At 40.0% G+C, this 14,337-nt stretch overlaps 1 protein-coding gene across 2 annotated transcripts in view; it reads right to left on the bottom strand.

Moving 5' to 3' along the window:
• The window catches only part of plxnb1a (plexin b1a), a 71,554-nt gene extending 57,691 nt beyond the window's left edge, over nt 1–13,863 (bottom strand). For both annotated transcript variants that reach the window (XM_069694061.1, XM_069694060.1), the window contains exon 1: nt 13,624–13,863. The gene's annotated coding sequence lies outside the window, so the exon portion shown is untranslated. The remainder of the gene's footprint in view (nt 1–13,623) is intronic.
• Nucleotides 13,864–14,337: the final 474 nt, after the last annotated feature.

Genomic DNA, 14,337 nt, shown 5'->3' on the forward strand with positions numbered 1-14,337 from the left:
ACACACACACACACACACACACACACACACACACACACACACACACGCACACACACACAGCAACAACAACTTCTGGCCTCTTTCTCATATTGCCAGCAACCACTTTCATGTGAAAGCACGATCCTATAATAATAAGCATGGGGTATAACTTGTGGGCTAAGCTTGGTGGGAGGTTTCACTGGTGTAAACCCAGAACAACAAAGGGGGAGGACCCCACCTGGAGATAGACACAGAGTGAGCAGCTACCATCTGTCTACAAACAAGGACACTACTCAAGTTCAGTAAATTAAATGTCCACAAGGTAACAAAACCTCCCTCCTAGAACTTCTAAACTTCCCACATCACATCTGGTTTATAGAATGTTTAATGACTAAAATGTCTAGAATGGGTGCTGACAAGTGTACTTTGCTACCTTTGGACAGACCTTGGTCAGCGGTTTCCTACTGTTTCCTAGTTTAACGCTTTAATGCTCAGCTAAGATAACAGGCTGCTGGATTTGTGTTTGTATTTAAAAGTGCAGACATTTATGCAAGATGTACGATCTCATGGCCTAACTATTAGTGGGGAAACATATAACTGTATTTCCTAAAACACCAGTGACTCCTCTAAGAGAAAATGACACAATTGAGCCATTTTCTCATATTTAAAATGTTCTCTTGGGTGCAGACTGTAGACTGTATTTTGAAATTGAAGTCAATTTGGAAGTGCCTCAGTGCAATACTACTCAGAGTGGCTCCAAAACACTTTGGTTCCTTAGATTCCAATCAAAACGCGACGACTTGCCAAAGTCCCAATTCAATACGTTCAATCCACAAATCAGTATGGTGTTATTAGTTAAATCCACTCCTTCTGATTAATGTTCTGGTGGTCCTTTAAAAATAAACCCATAAATAATAAGATATTAGGCCTCAAAGTGAGGTTTTGAGGGGTGCCTGGTTGGATTGACATCACTGGGGTACAGTCAGGTTGCCGGAATAGATGACCAGGCATAAAAACATCAAATCAAATACAGTATCAAATGTCCTTATAAAAATTCTAATCTCATCAAATCTCTTATTGAATTTCATTACGTTTAGCTTTCATTATTTGTAAAATGACTACTGAAAGACTCAGTTTAGATTAGTGACCACCTGTTATTGGGTAAGAAGCCAGTTAAGCTAGTTAAACTCTACTTAAATCTAACTTAATTAGTACTACTACTACTACCTGTTGAATCTAACATGGATCACTTGTACCTGCAAGACACATGAACAAGAGAGTGTTTTTTGGAAAGGAAGGACTCCTTCATACACTGACTAGGTATCATTACTCTATTATATGGTATCAGTCATAGAGTTGATTTTAATCTGCTGCTGAATCTGAAACTCCTTTTCTTGAAGAAGTGAAAACAATCTGACAATAGAGTTAATTTGCTGTCAGCTGAGATGCAAAGAAAATATTTCCTGAAATCAGTTTAATTTCCTTCACAGTTGTCAATAGTTGTTTTGCTTTTCATCTGAAACAGGCCACCAAAATGCAGAGGTGTAAATACAATCAAAGTTTTATCCATTTTGGCAAAGTATATGAAAGACTTGATACCAGTACCAGTACCTGACACTGGCCTCTCAACAATACTTGTTTCTATACCAATTTAATAAAATCCATTTTAAGAAAAAGAAAATTCCATGTTGCATAATGGTACAAATCTTTAGTTTTCATGAGGTTGGTTGAAGGAGAGTGTAATCTATCTTGTTTCTGTCACCACAATTAGCAGATGTCTTCTAAGTACCTCACATGGAAGCTACCGCTAGACACTACAATTTACAGATGTTCCAGACTTGCTATTGGTAAATGCTAGCTAGCTGACTGCGCATGGAGGAGTTTCCAGCGGCACACGCAACTCAGAAATATGTGGCCAAGGCATAGTTTAAAAAAGAGTGAAATAACACATTCTAGTGTAACATTTACTGAAACCAAGTTTTTCTTATCTATATGGGTGGACTGTCCAAGTGGCAGCTCTGTAACGGAAACGCAGAAAGATTTACACGTTGTAAATGTAACAAAAGTTATGTTCAATACCCACATATTGTACCAGATGACAAGGCAATTTTCAATAACAAATTGTACAGAAGCAAAGTTGGTGCTATAAAAATATAAAAACCCTAGACTTGAAATGACTGTTATGTGTTCAGAGGTTACCGTTGACCACTGACTCCACTGTGAACATTTGCACTAATAGTGTACATTAGCAGAGTCGCGGATCAAGCTGTCACAAATGAAGGTGTCTATAAAGATCTGGTTACTGTGTTTGGGTCATCACCTCCTGTTCTCTCACTGTGTGGTCAGCTCTGCTGTAACCACTATGAAAGTCTATACTCCCCTCCGACACCCAGGCACACAGGCACTCAGTTTACTTTGCCCCCCCCCCCTGCTCAGACTACTGCGCCACTCCTTCTGTTACATCCAGAAAATCTGCACAAAGCCCAGAGCATTCATTTCTTGATTTCCTTAAACAGGAAATCAGATTTCTGCTGTGTTGTGGTAAAAAAAAAAAAAAAAAATTAACCTGATGCATATTTCATTAGTGGCTGAAGGAATTGTTGTTGATCAGCACTAGTGATTTAACATTACTCAACCCCCTGCTGAGATTTGAGGGTTCCAGAAATGATTAATGGAAACCCATCAGTACTTCACCCATACTGGTCAAATAAAAATAGCAACACACTAAATCAGAAGATTGTTTGCTCACTGTCCTGCTACAAATAGCTGTTCATTCCGTGTGTGGGATACTTTAAGTGCCTCTCACTGATTTATTTACCTCTGCCAAGGAGGTTGTGTTTTCAGTGCGGTTTGTTTGTTTGTCAGCAGGATTACAGAAAAACTACTGGCCAAATGTTCATGAAACTTGGTGGAGGGATGCAGTGAGAAAGAACAGTTTAAATTTTAGAGCGGATGCAAAACATTTGATTTTTTTAGATTTTATTTTATTAATCCCCGAGGTGAAATGTCTTCACTACAGCAGGGGGGCTCTCAGGGGGGAGCTGCTGCAGCAGGCTGCCACTAGCGCGGCGCCAGGTAACCTGACCTGAGGTGCATGTTTTTGGATGATGGGAGGAAGCCGGAGAACCCGGAGAGAACCCACGCAAGCACAGGGAGAACATGCAAACTCCGCACAGAAAGGCCCAGGACCGGATTCGAACCCCGAACCTTTTTTGCTGTGAGGTGACAGTGCTAACCACTGCACCACCGTGCCGCCCCAAAGATGGGGCAAATCCATGTTTGTTTGTTTTTTTATTAACACTGCAGGTAGCAGTGGATGGTGGGGTTCATTTGTGATAAAAACTAATGAGCATTCTACAAATACAATGACTCTATATCACAATCTACATTCATAGGTACCAGTAACCTCTGGGATACACATTAACTTTTCTAAACTGTATAACATTGAGCTGTCGTAATGGCGCACTAGGGTACAGGGATTTCTAGTGAGAGAAACGGGACTGGTAGGACGGCTGGGATGTGAGGCACAAGTGTATTTTGACACCATCTTAATAGTTCTGGAAATATGTCAAGACATATTATATGTTTTTGGTTTGCAGTGGATGATTTGCATACAGTATCATCAAAGCATGGCCTCAGCCAAGGTCTGCACTGTGCCAGCGTCCTCTAGTTAGTAATGTATTACCTGACAATGTACAAGAGGTCGCTCAATGTGTTCGTTTCACCTCAACCCTATTGGGGCATTTTAAGGACCCTCAGCTCATTGTTTTGGTTTGAAAGCGTGCCTCACTCGATTCACTCTCTACTTCCTGTCAGGCACTAGAGAGTTGAAGACTAAGTTGGCTGTTAGATGGTGGCAAATAGTGGAGCATCTACCAGATAGCTCCCTCAGAGGTTGGTGGGGACTACAATTTTTTTTTTTTTTTTTTAAAGAGGTAAGAGCGAGTTTAAATTGGGCTGGCATGTATCATTTAGCAAGAAACATGACCCCAGATGAACATTACTGTAGCTCTGTGACTGCTAAAGTTGCAAATAAGCAACTGTTTGTAGGATGATATAATATCAGATGTTGATAACTGCTTAACATACTGTAATACAATATATACATGGGATGATGATTTTGTTGAGTTGCCAGATTATACTGATGGACCTCCACACAAATCATCAATTTACAATACAAATTAGAGCTTGATTAATCAGTCAGTTGATTGACAGAAAAATTATCAGCAACATCAGACAAACATTATGTTTCATTCATTTCGTCAAGACAAACTGCCAAACATTGTCTGGTTCACATGATAATAAAGCTGTCAGGAAACAGTGACAGGCATGTTTTCACCATGTTGTGACATTTCATTGACAAAATGATTACTCAGTTAATTAGAAAATAAAAGGCAGCACAAATTTAAATTGAACAAATCCAACTGTCTTGACTGTCGACCATTTGCATATGAATTAGCTGACTGATTCTGTGGCTCTAAATAGCTAAGATCGAGCAGAAGATAGGTAAATTGATGAGACGCAATCGATGTAAAAAAAAACAACATAACAAACAAGTGCATGTAAGATACAATGATGTTTCCATTCATTACTTTGAATCCTTCACTTGCCAGAAATCATGTGAAATCATAAACGTATTATATGTCCCTTCAAAACTAAGAAAAAAATTAAAATTCATAATTCCTTTATGCGTTACATTTAGCCACCCAGTTTCAAAAAGGTGTTTAGTATTTTAAGAATAAATTGATAAATCAGCATAAGACATAACATCTCTGAAGAACATGGCTTGTGAAAGTTATTGGCTCATAACTAAGGCACTGACCTTGACATGAACATGCACAAATCCAGCATGAAAACAATTCCACAGGGATTCTGGGTTTCTTATGTCAACAATCTGTGCTTCGTGTTAATAAGCAGGCATGTTTTGATTGTGGCTAACTGCCAAGTGAATGACAAAAACGGGGCAGACTTTTGGAGTGCCGCAGTCGAACCGGTCAAACAAACCATCTAAATGATTTCCTCCTCTTTCTGCTGCAGCTGCAGCATTTAGAGCAAACACACTAAAAAAATTATGCTTTTCACTGCTACACTCTGCCCACAGGCCAAGGTCCTTTACTAAATTATACTGTTCTGCTCCTTTCCTCATCTAATAAAACACTGAGTGAGCAGCCACTCAAAGGCTTGGAATAGTTGGGCAGAAAAGCATCTATCTGTCAGTTCCCATGAGCCAGAGAACAGGGTAATTTAAAGCCACTTTCCAGGTTCAATACCAAGTTTCCGGATAAATCTCAGAAAATGAGATCAGCATTTCCTGTTAAACTACTGTATAAGCAGAATGCCAGCAATTATGACATGTAAATTCAAAGGCAACGATATGAAGATAATTGGTTATGAAACATAGTTTTCAGTGTTTATGTCCCAGACAGACCATGAAATACAACTCTGAGAACACAAATATAGTATTCACAAGCTGCAGTAGAAACAGTTGTGTTATTAGAGGGCTGAAGGAGAAGCTAAATATTCCAAGTTTAAAAAAAAAAAAAGAAACGGTACTATTGGCATATTTTTAGCAAATCAAAATGCTATCTTGATTGTTTTCCATTTGGATATTGACTAGCTGTGACTAATACTATGGCTCTCTCAACAGTCAATATCATTGCTGCCCGCGAGATAAACTAAGTTCTTAATGAAAAGCAATGGCAACCTCATGCATTTAGAATAAACAGATGTTGCCATTCATTAGAAGAGGAGAAATAGGGCCAATCATTTCCAACAGACTCTTTGTGAACAAGAGGCACTGAAAGAATGTCATTACTCATGGTTCAAGTCCTACACTGCACTACACGGGTTGGTTAGAAAATTCAACCAAAGTGGTCGACTATCATAGTCAACAGTGTTGACAAAAAGTCAATAATCCCTGTGGCAAGCCAATCATGTAATGGTGAAATGACCCTCGGTCGCAAAGTCGTGGCTAAAGGCCTGGTCGCATCAGCATTTCAAACAGCAAATTAATTTCAGTGAAATCGACACGACCAGCGGAAAAGTAAATCAGTGCAATTTTCTTTTTGCGTTAAGTTAATCTTTGGAGACCTGCGCCATCGACCAATGTTAGACCAATGTGTTGACAACCTTGACCTTTGAGAGGTGCGATAGAAACTGTTGTAGCTTGTTCGCTGTGTAGCATTACCCACAGTATAAATACATCTATATAGTATAAAGTAAAGCCTTACTGATATTTATTGTATTAAGTGAAACAAAAAACAAACCTAAAACCAAAATACCAGAACGTGACTAGCGTTAGCCAAGCTGGTTGGCGTGATAGTGTTTAGCTCACCAGCTACAATACTTCATCGACAAAATCATGAACACGTGGATCAATTTTAGCGTGACACTTTCTGCCATGAACAGTCCTTAAAAGGTGTTTCAGGTACTTGACTGTGGGTTTAACACTAAAGATATACACTTTAAATGGATGTCAGTACATCACAACAAAATCAGTTTTAGTGGTTAAACCTCACACTTTTGTTCATTGCGATATGTGATAACAATTTGACATTGTCCCCACCTTCTATGTTTTGACAGTGGAGAAATCCAGATATCTGCACCTGCCTTCAAAAGAAGCCGCAGCCAGCTTTTTCTGCCCTGTAGACAGTGAGTGGACTTCATACTGGGTGGCCTGCAAATTCACCCTGGAGCTGTTATGATTTAGTCTTGAACCTTATTACTTTCCCTCAGCTTGTCATTAATTTGCCAGAGACTTAAGAGGATTTTACTTTCACCAACAATATCACTACATTAAAATCTGAAGTACCACGAGTGGATCGTGCTGAATTTAACTGTTAAACACGAGTATCCACTTGAAACACAACTGAACGAAGTTGACTGATGGAAAACAATGTCCTATACTGGAAGCATACTATTCTGATGTTGCCACCTTAGAGGGGCAGAGCACAGAGAATCTTGGTTTACAATTTACATTAAATGTTTTTTTACTCGACACACTTAAAATAACTTTTTTAGTTTTTTTCACTGGAGGCAGGTTTTATTTTCTTTTGTTTAATATGTAAAGTAAAATGTAAAACCAAATTTACTCTGTCAAATCGAAATAGTCACAGCTTAAATAACCGAATTAATATCAGCGCCTGTTTAACAGACCAAGTAAATGCCAGCAACGTGGTTTGCAGATAATCAATGGGCTAATCAAGAGCCATGGACAGATGTGGCCCTGCAGGAAAGGATTCTTCTCATTTCATCCCCTTCTCTTGAGTAGCCTTAGGGTATTTAACCTATCCACTATCTGTCGGGATCTAAACTGACACTCTGAAAATCCCATTCACTGCTGATAAACCTGAGGATCAGATGAACAGCAATATAACAGAGAGCCACTGCAAACAATGAGGAAGGAAAAGCTGACTTAGCAATAGACTGTGGACCTCACTTTCTGTGTGTACAATCAAGTAATACCAAATCCATTAACTCGATTGACAGCAGAGTAAATCAGTTGAGTTGGCTTTGTTTGATCAATCTATTCCCAGAATGTTGTCTTGACAATTGTGCAAATGATATTGATCATCCATTGACTACTGGTGATTCTCTATTCTTGTTCACAGAAGTAATTAATTCAAGCTTGATCCTGACATCTAACAATGAGGCAACCATGACATTTCAGGGCAATAATGACAGTTTCCAAAGACACAACTCAGACAAATGGAGAGATGTTTCTTTAAGAAAGGGAATGCTCCACCTGTGTCAGTCAGATTACTAGCATAGCTCTACTGGGTCCAAAGGCAACTGGCCACGGGGCTGGGGCTGATTGTCAGGGGCAACAGCTCAGGGGGAAGAGGGCTTATGTTTCTGGTTTATCAGCAGCTGGACCCCCATATGTAACTGGCCGGCAGTCTGGGCAGCAAGGGCTCAAATATGGACAGAAATGAAGCAGACAGAATGGAAACTCCTTTTTCAAAGTAACATGGTTGGTGGTGGTTGGTGCTACAGGCTCAGTCTTACCCCTGATTACTTTCAGCCAACGCAAAGATCATCAGTGATGTGCCAAAGACAAGTTAGTGGGAAGAAAAGGAACGTGTGGAAAGAATTTCGCAACCATTGAAGGAATGAAGTCAGGACTTTGATAAAGAAAACAAATGATCACATTATGTCCAAAAAACATCCAGTCTGAACAGGTTATGCATGAATATGGCACAGTTGAGTTTCCACAGCCGTGGCTTTCACTGAACCATCAATGAGGAATCTGCATGGAGCTTCAACTTGTCAGTCATTAGGAAACATCACCTATGACACACCACAGCTTTCAACATTCACAGGATCAAAAATTCCATTCCAGTTATCTTACAATCTGCAATGAATTATCCTGATTACACAAAAGGGACATCTATGTATTCTAATTCTGTAGTGAACAGGGGATGTTGGGGCCTGAGTTAGCAATAGAAAAATGGGCAGCTGGGGGTTTAGGGTTTTGTCTAGAGGCTGGGCTGAGGCTCTCTCGGGAGTTTGGTTAGGGGACAGGGGCTGTGGCTGAGGCAGAGGGCTGAAGGCACGGCACATACACAACTGTCCCGGGGCTGACAGGCTGCTTCAGAACAATAAAAACCACACCCTCTGGGTTTAATAAGGCAGGCTTTCTTCTGACCTGTAAGAAGATTACATTTTCAAAAAGGATTACATCAGTAAGGATTAGTGTTGACCGTATTGTTGAATTTGCTATTTACTTTTAGCATCCAAACAGTGACTAGTTGCCGATGTAATTAAATGGGATTCTTTTATATTGTGTTTTTTCTAGCTGTAAACACTATTCTGAAGTGAAACTGGTTGGCACATCAGGGCAGCAATATTACTGTTACCATTTGGCTGAGGTCAGGCAAAATTACTTTAATAACTTAAATACCAGCTCATCAGTGGAGTATTCCATCTTGCCAGCTTTATGTGCAGAGGTGACGGGCAATTGGAAGGAATGTGGGAGTGGATCGAGTGTATTTGAAAAGTTTTCACAAAAATAATTATACTATGTTTATTAGTAAAACTAAGAATGAAGGGGTAAAAAAAAAAGACCAGCGCAACATCCAAACCACAAACAATTCAATTAAAAATGTTCTGCAAGCAAGGAGGTGCTTAACAACCCCACTGCTAGAGACAAGAGAGATAGCTTTGCAGCATGACATTAGTGCCTTAGATGAGGTCAATATGTTATTCCTTCATAATGGTAGCCAGTCATACATTCACTGCGTGACTCTATGGGTGTGGCCACGCACTATTGTTGCTTCCTGATGGGCGTAGACCCCAAGTCAGTCTTTAACCAATTAACGCTGACCATCAAGTGTGCATCTAAGCTACACCAGGAAAAATTGCAATATTCTGCAAAATTTTAGACAAGCTTCAAAGAGTAAAATCCACTACTTGGTCTTTCAGATAAAAGTGCCAGGGCTGATTTTATTGCCCAACATTTATCTATCAAACACAGTTCTGTATCGGCATATATGCTGTCCAATATATTTTTAAAGAACATAATGCAGAAACAGGTGCTTGGGGTAGTTTAGAAATTGTTCTATTTGTTTTTGTTTTTTATTATTATTTATAGTTTACAATTTATAATAATTACATTCCCAGTACAGTTCACTGCTTCAATTCACTGATGTCATTTTTATTTAATAACCATATTTCCGTTGATATAGTGATGCCGCAATTTTGGAGCGTCCTAATATCGATATTCGCCCCAAAAACCCGGTATTGGTCAGATCTCTACCGATAAAGAATGAAGCCTGATCTGTGCAGTGCTGGCTATCCAGTCGCCCATCTGCTAAGTTAACTGACATTAGTATGTACAGTTCAGGCTGAATTTACATTCAGGAACTACTCTCTACCCTTGTGCTGGATGCAAAAATATGCATCATGGCCCATTATGTGATTGCCATGATGCATCTGTGTGTGTACTTTTCTTGACGAACGTCCTGTACCTCTATTGTAAAGTTTGCATGGTCAATAGGATGAGAGGATGGAAGGGGATTTCCATTTAAGTACAGTGAATAGAAGCTTGCTGCTAATGAAAAGAAGTATTTATTAAGCTGCCAATCTGACCGTCAGCCAACTCCCCCAAGGGCTTACTAAAGCCTGGGATCCAATCTACCAAGCAGATAGCGAGTATATCTGAACCAGAGTCAACCAAATGGGAAATGTTTAAATATACGCTTGTGAAAATGATAAAAGAAGTGTCTTGAAGTTGCAGGGGAGAAGTAAATATGGGTTTAAGGTTTGCACAATGCCTTCCAGTTTCCTTTATCGTCCCGAGGATGCCTGTGGCCACACTGGTGCCCCAGCAAGTGTTCTCTGCAGAATCTCTACTTCCACACCCTATTACAGCACAAACACACGCACAGAGGAATGCACCATGAGGGACCACCAGCTGTTGCAGTGACCGATATGGGGAACGCCCAAAATACTTCAATCACCAAAATCTGGTGTACATATTCTCTCCCTCTTCCATACACCTACATGGACAGGCTGTTTACACGCTGATTTACTTTCATATTCAATCTTTTCCTATTGGTTATTACAGTTAATCAAACCCCAACAACAAAATCATCCAGCAAGTCACCGACGCAGTCACTCATTAACAAGACAAGAGCTCGTCGAGAATCAGGGAGTGATCCCATCCCAGTCATTCCTTTCCTGCTTTCATTATTACACACATCGCAGCTGATGACCGAAGTGCTAAACATGCTGCTAAAAATACATCTCGCATCCTACTACAGTATGTGACACCTGAGATGTACAGATGAGAAACCCTGCTGAGGAAGGCGTCTGATTTCCAAAGCATTAACACTCCTCTCTTTTTTATTGTTCCCACTCATTTCTGGTTCTCACGCTGTTGAAGGACAAACTACTTAACCTACAGTGACACTTATAAATCATAAAAGCCCATCCCTGCCGCACACATGCCCAGCAGCTGTATTTATATGATTCATGGACAGGGTTGGAAAGCGGTGTGTTTGAGCAGCAGAGAATCACTTTTCAATGAGCAGCTGCAGCTGAAGTGGCCTTCGACCCATTCCTCTTCAAGTGTCAGAGGTTTGAGGTCCGGATGGTAACCCAACCACTTCCCGTGTGCCACCTGTAAGGACAATAATCACACCACAACTGGATTTCAAAAGCTCTGCATACAAAAATGGCAATGTTCCTGCAGTAATTGGGGATTTTAAGGGAGACAATCTTGTTTGCTACAGTAAATTATTCAAATGTGGTTCTAAAGTGAGTTTGAATCCATAGGCCAAACAGTAAAACCCCTGTTGTTCCCCTTCATCACCAATAAATTGATAAATGAATTATTTTACTCCTTTTTTAATCTATCATCAGTAAATTTGATGTTTGACCCCTTACTTTTCTTTTTTTTAATCCTGTTTTCTTTGTGACTTTTTGTTTTTTTTATTACTCAGAATTTTTGTATTCTCCAGAATCGTATATGTGCATGTAATGAGCCCTAGTGTGTTACCATTTCTAAAAATCTCCATCACAAAAGGAAACGGCAACCTACACAGTGAAAATGGCAAGTTTTGATCAAGATTTGGATCCAAAAAGATTCCGATCGGTTCAAAGAATTACAAACAAGCCAGAGCATTTTGTTCTTTTTCTTTTCTCCCCTATAACAGAAAGACATGTGGGTCCAGCCAGGCCCTTCAACGCATGGTGGGCTATGCAAGACTAGGGAAGGTGTACCTTAAATGACATACATTAAAGATCCTATACTTTACACCTTTCTGGTGTTTTTTTGCAGTCTTGATATACATGAAAATATTAACAACCCTCTCTCTGATTGGCTGACTCTCTTCTGAGTGACACAGAAGTGACACCTCAGGTTTTCCTTGGTCTTACAGCTCGCTAGCTCCTCAATGCAATGACCGCTCTGTGTCGTCTTAAGTGCTGAGGCTGGACATATGACATGAGCATGTAGTTGTGACATCACAAACGTATGAAAGTCCAAACGGCTTGTCTAAATGGCACAGTTGCTATAACTTTCACCGTTTTTATATACCACCTAGATCTGCTTTGAAATCCCAAAAACATTAGAAATCTGAATTTATAATATAGAGAACCTCAATTCCATGACTCATTTCTATCGGGATATTTGATCAAGATAAAAAAAATATATATATATATATATGCTGGTGAAGATGCAGATATCATGAAGATAGAATCTGTGTCTGATACACACATGAGTATACACAGCGAAGCTTACGCAGGAATTAGTGCAACACATGGATGATTCAAATTGCCAACCCACATTATGAATTGACTGCTAAAGACAAATATGACATGCACTTTGTTTTTTCTACAAACTGCCTGGGGCATAAAAGAAAAGTATAAAGCGTTTAAATAATCCTTTCTGCGATCCATTTGACAAACGTGTGAACAGAATTGTGTGAACAATCAAACTTTTCTACACACTACGGTTTCTGGTAACACGCACACTCCCATTCATCCCCCACAGTCCAAAGTGGGTAATGCGATATTGTGCTTGGGAACAGAACCTCAGCTAGCAGATGGCCAGCTATTGAAAAACGCCTGGATGTTGGGACCTACATGATTGAGGTTGAAGGCTGGACTATACAGCCACAAGAATCTTTACAAAGGTTGGATACGAGATGTGCATTAAAAACATTTGACCCACTTCAAATATACTTGAGAAGAAAGCTTCCTCTCCTCTGTACTGACTGCTTCTCAATGAGACCTGGAAAATAGTTTGTCTTTGATTTTATTCAATTTCTAAACTGTCCCTCTATTCAATCCGACATCCGTTATAGAAAAGGGAACCAGCTGCTGAGTAAAACTCCATCTTCTTTCTTTTTTGTTTTTGTTGCCATTTCGACAAAGCCATGAACACACCCCACAATGCAGAGCATCCCTCTATGACAGAAGCAGTTCGACTGTCCTCTGCAGCAGCCAGGGAGAGGCTTAATCACTGTGGGCGAAGCTGTTTCATTCCGCGTCATGTTTCACCACGTGTGGTACAAACATCATCCACAATCATCAACCATTAATGACAGAAAATAATCACACGTCTAAACAGCGAGTGAACTCCTATCAAGTTTAAGGACCACAGACAAAGTGGATCATTTCTGTTTTCTAAATGAGGCAATAAATGGGCAGCTGTGTGTATCCAGCGGAATGCCAGCAGGTGAACGAGGCATTTGACATTTGGCTCACACACATTCCTGTATCAGCTGACAAAAGAGTGTGTGCATGGTGGTCCTAAGTGTGTATCCATTGTAGGCAGCAGTCGGGGCTGCGTGTGTTAGGTAAACCGGCATGTAGGTTATGCATTACACTGACAAATGTTGTTTTATATATTCAAGATGACTCGTAAAACAGCGGTTTGGATGCAAAAACGATAGCACCTAAAGCACAAGTTGCCCTACGTTTCAAACCATTACTGAATTGCAGTCTAAAATGGTTCAGATATAACATCATGCATCATACCAGCAAAGTGTCTTGATGAGCGGGACAAAGCACAGCACAAGTGAAAAGAAAATGAGGGCTATTGTTAAACAACCCACTACACAGTCCGGCTGTTTTATTTACTTATTTATTTATTTATTTATTTATTTTCATTTGAATGAAGAACTGCGTTGAACTTACCTGTTAGGTGCAAAGCGGGTGAATCAGCCGTCCATGGTGTTCAGTTAAACAGTGACTCACATCCACACTAAGGAGCAGAAAGTATATGATGAACTCCAGCTCTACTTCACGAAACCAAGAAAACAGAGACAAAAAAAAACAACAACCGGCGCAGTTGTGGGAAAGTAACTGCTCTAAAAGTTCAAAGGCTGTTCTCCCAGAACAAGAGGCCGCCGCGAGCGTTCAGTTCGAGCAGCTCTCCTCTTATGAAACGTCTCAACAACAGTTAGTGCGGCGGAGCGGACAGCTGGGGAGAACAAAACACGCAGTCTGGCACGGAGGGGCAGGAAGTGGGATGGTGTTGCCTTCAAAATAAAATCTCTAAACCTAAAAAGGGGGAAAAAGTAGGCCTAAAAGTAGGCCTACATTGGGGCATTTAATGTCTATTTGATCCCACACATCACAGTTGAAGCAAGGAGCCCTCCTGGAATAATTGAAATAATAATATTATCAATATTATTGTTGTTGTTATTCTAATAATTATTATTATTATTTGTATTTGTATTGCTGTTGGTAATAGCAGTAGTAGTAGTGGTAGTAATAGTAATAGTCGTAGTCATAGTAGTATAGTCCTTGCTATAGAAAAAATGTCCAAGACACATACTCCACACGCACTGTGAATGCAGGTTTGAATCCTGTTCAGGACCAATGCCCTGTTTGTTTGTTTTTCTGGTT

This window comes from Brachyistius frenatus, unplaced genomic scaffold (assembly GCF_029030835.1).
Source record: "Brachyistius frenatus isolate BFR_SWC_R1_liver_20210118 unplaced genomic scaffold, ASM2903083v1 Contig_16, whole genome shotgun sequence".
In the NCBI taxonomy this organism is placed as follows: Eukaryota; Metazoa; Chordata; class Actinopteri; family Embiotocidae; genus Brachyistius; species Brachyistius frenatus.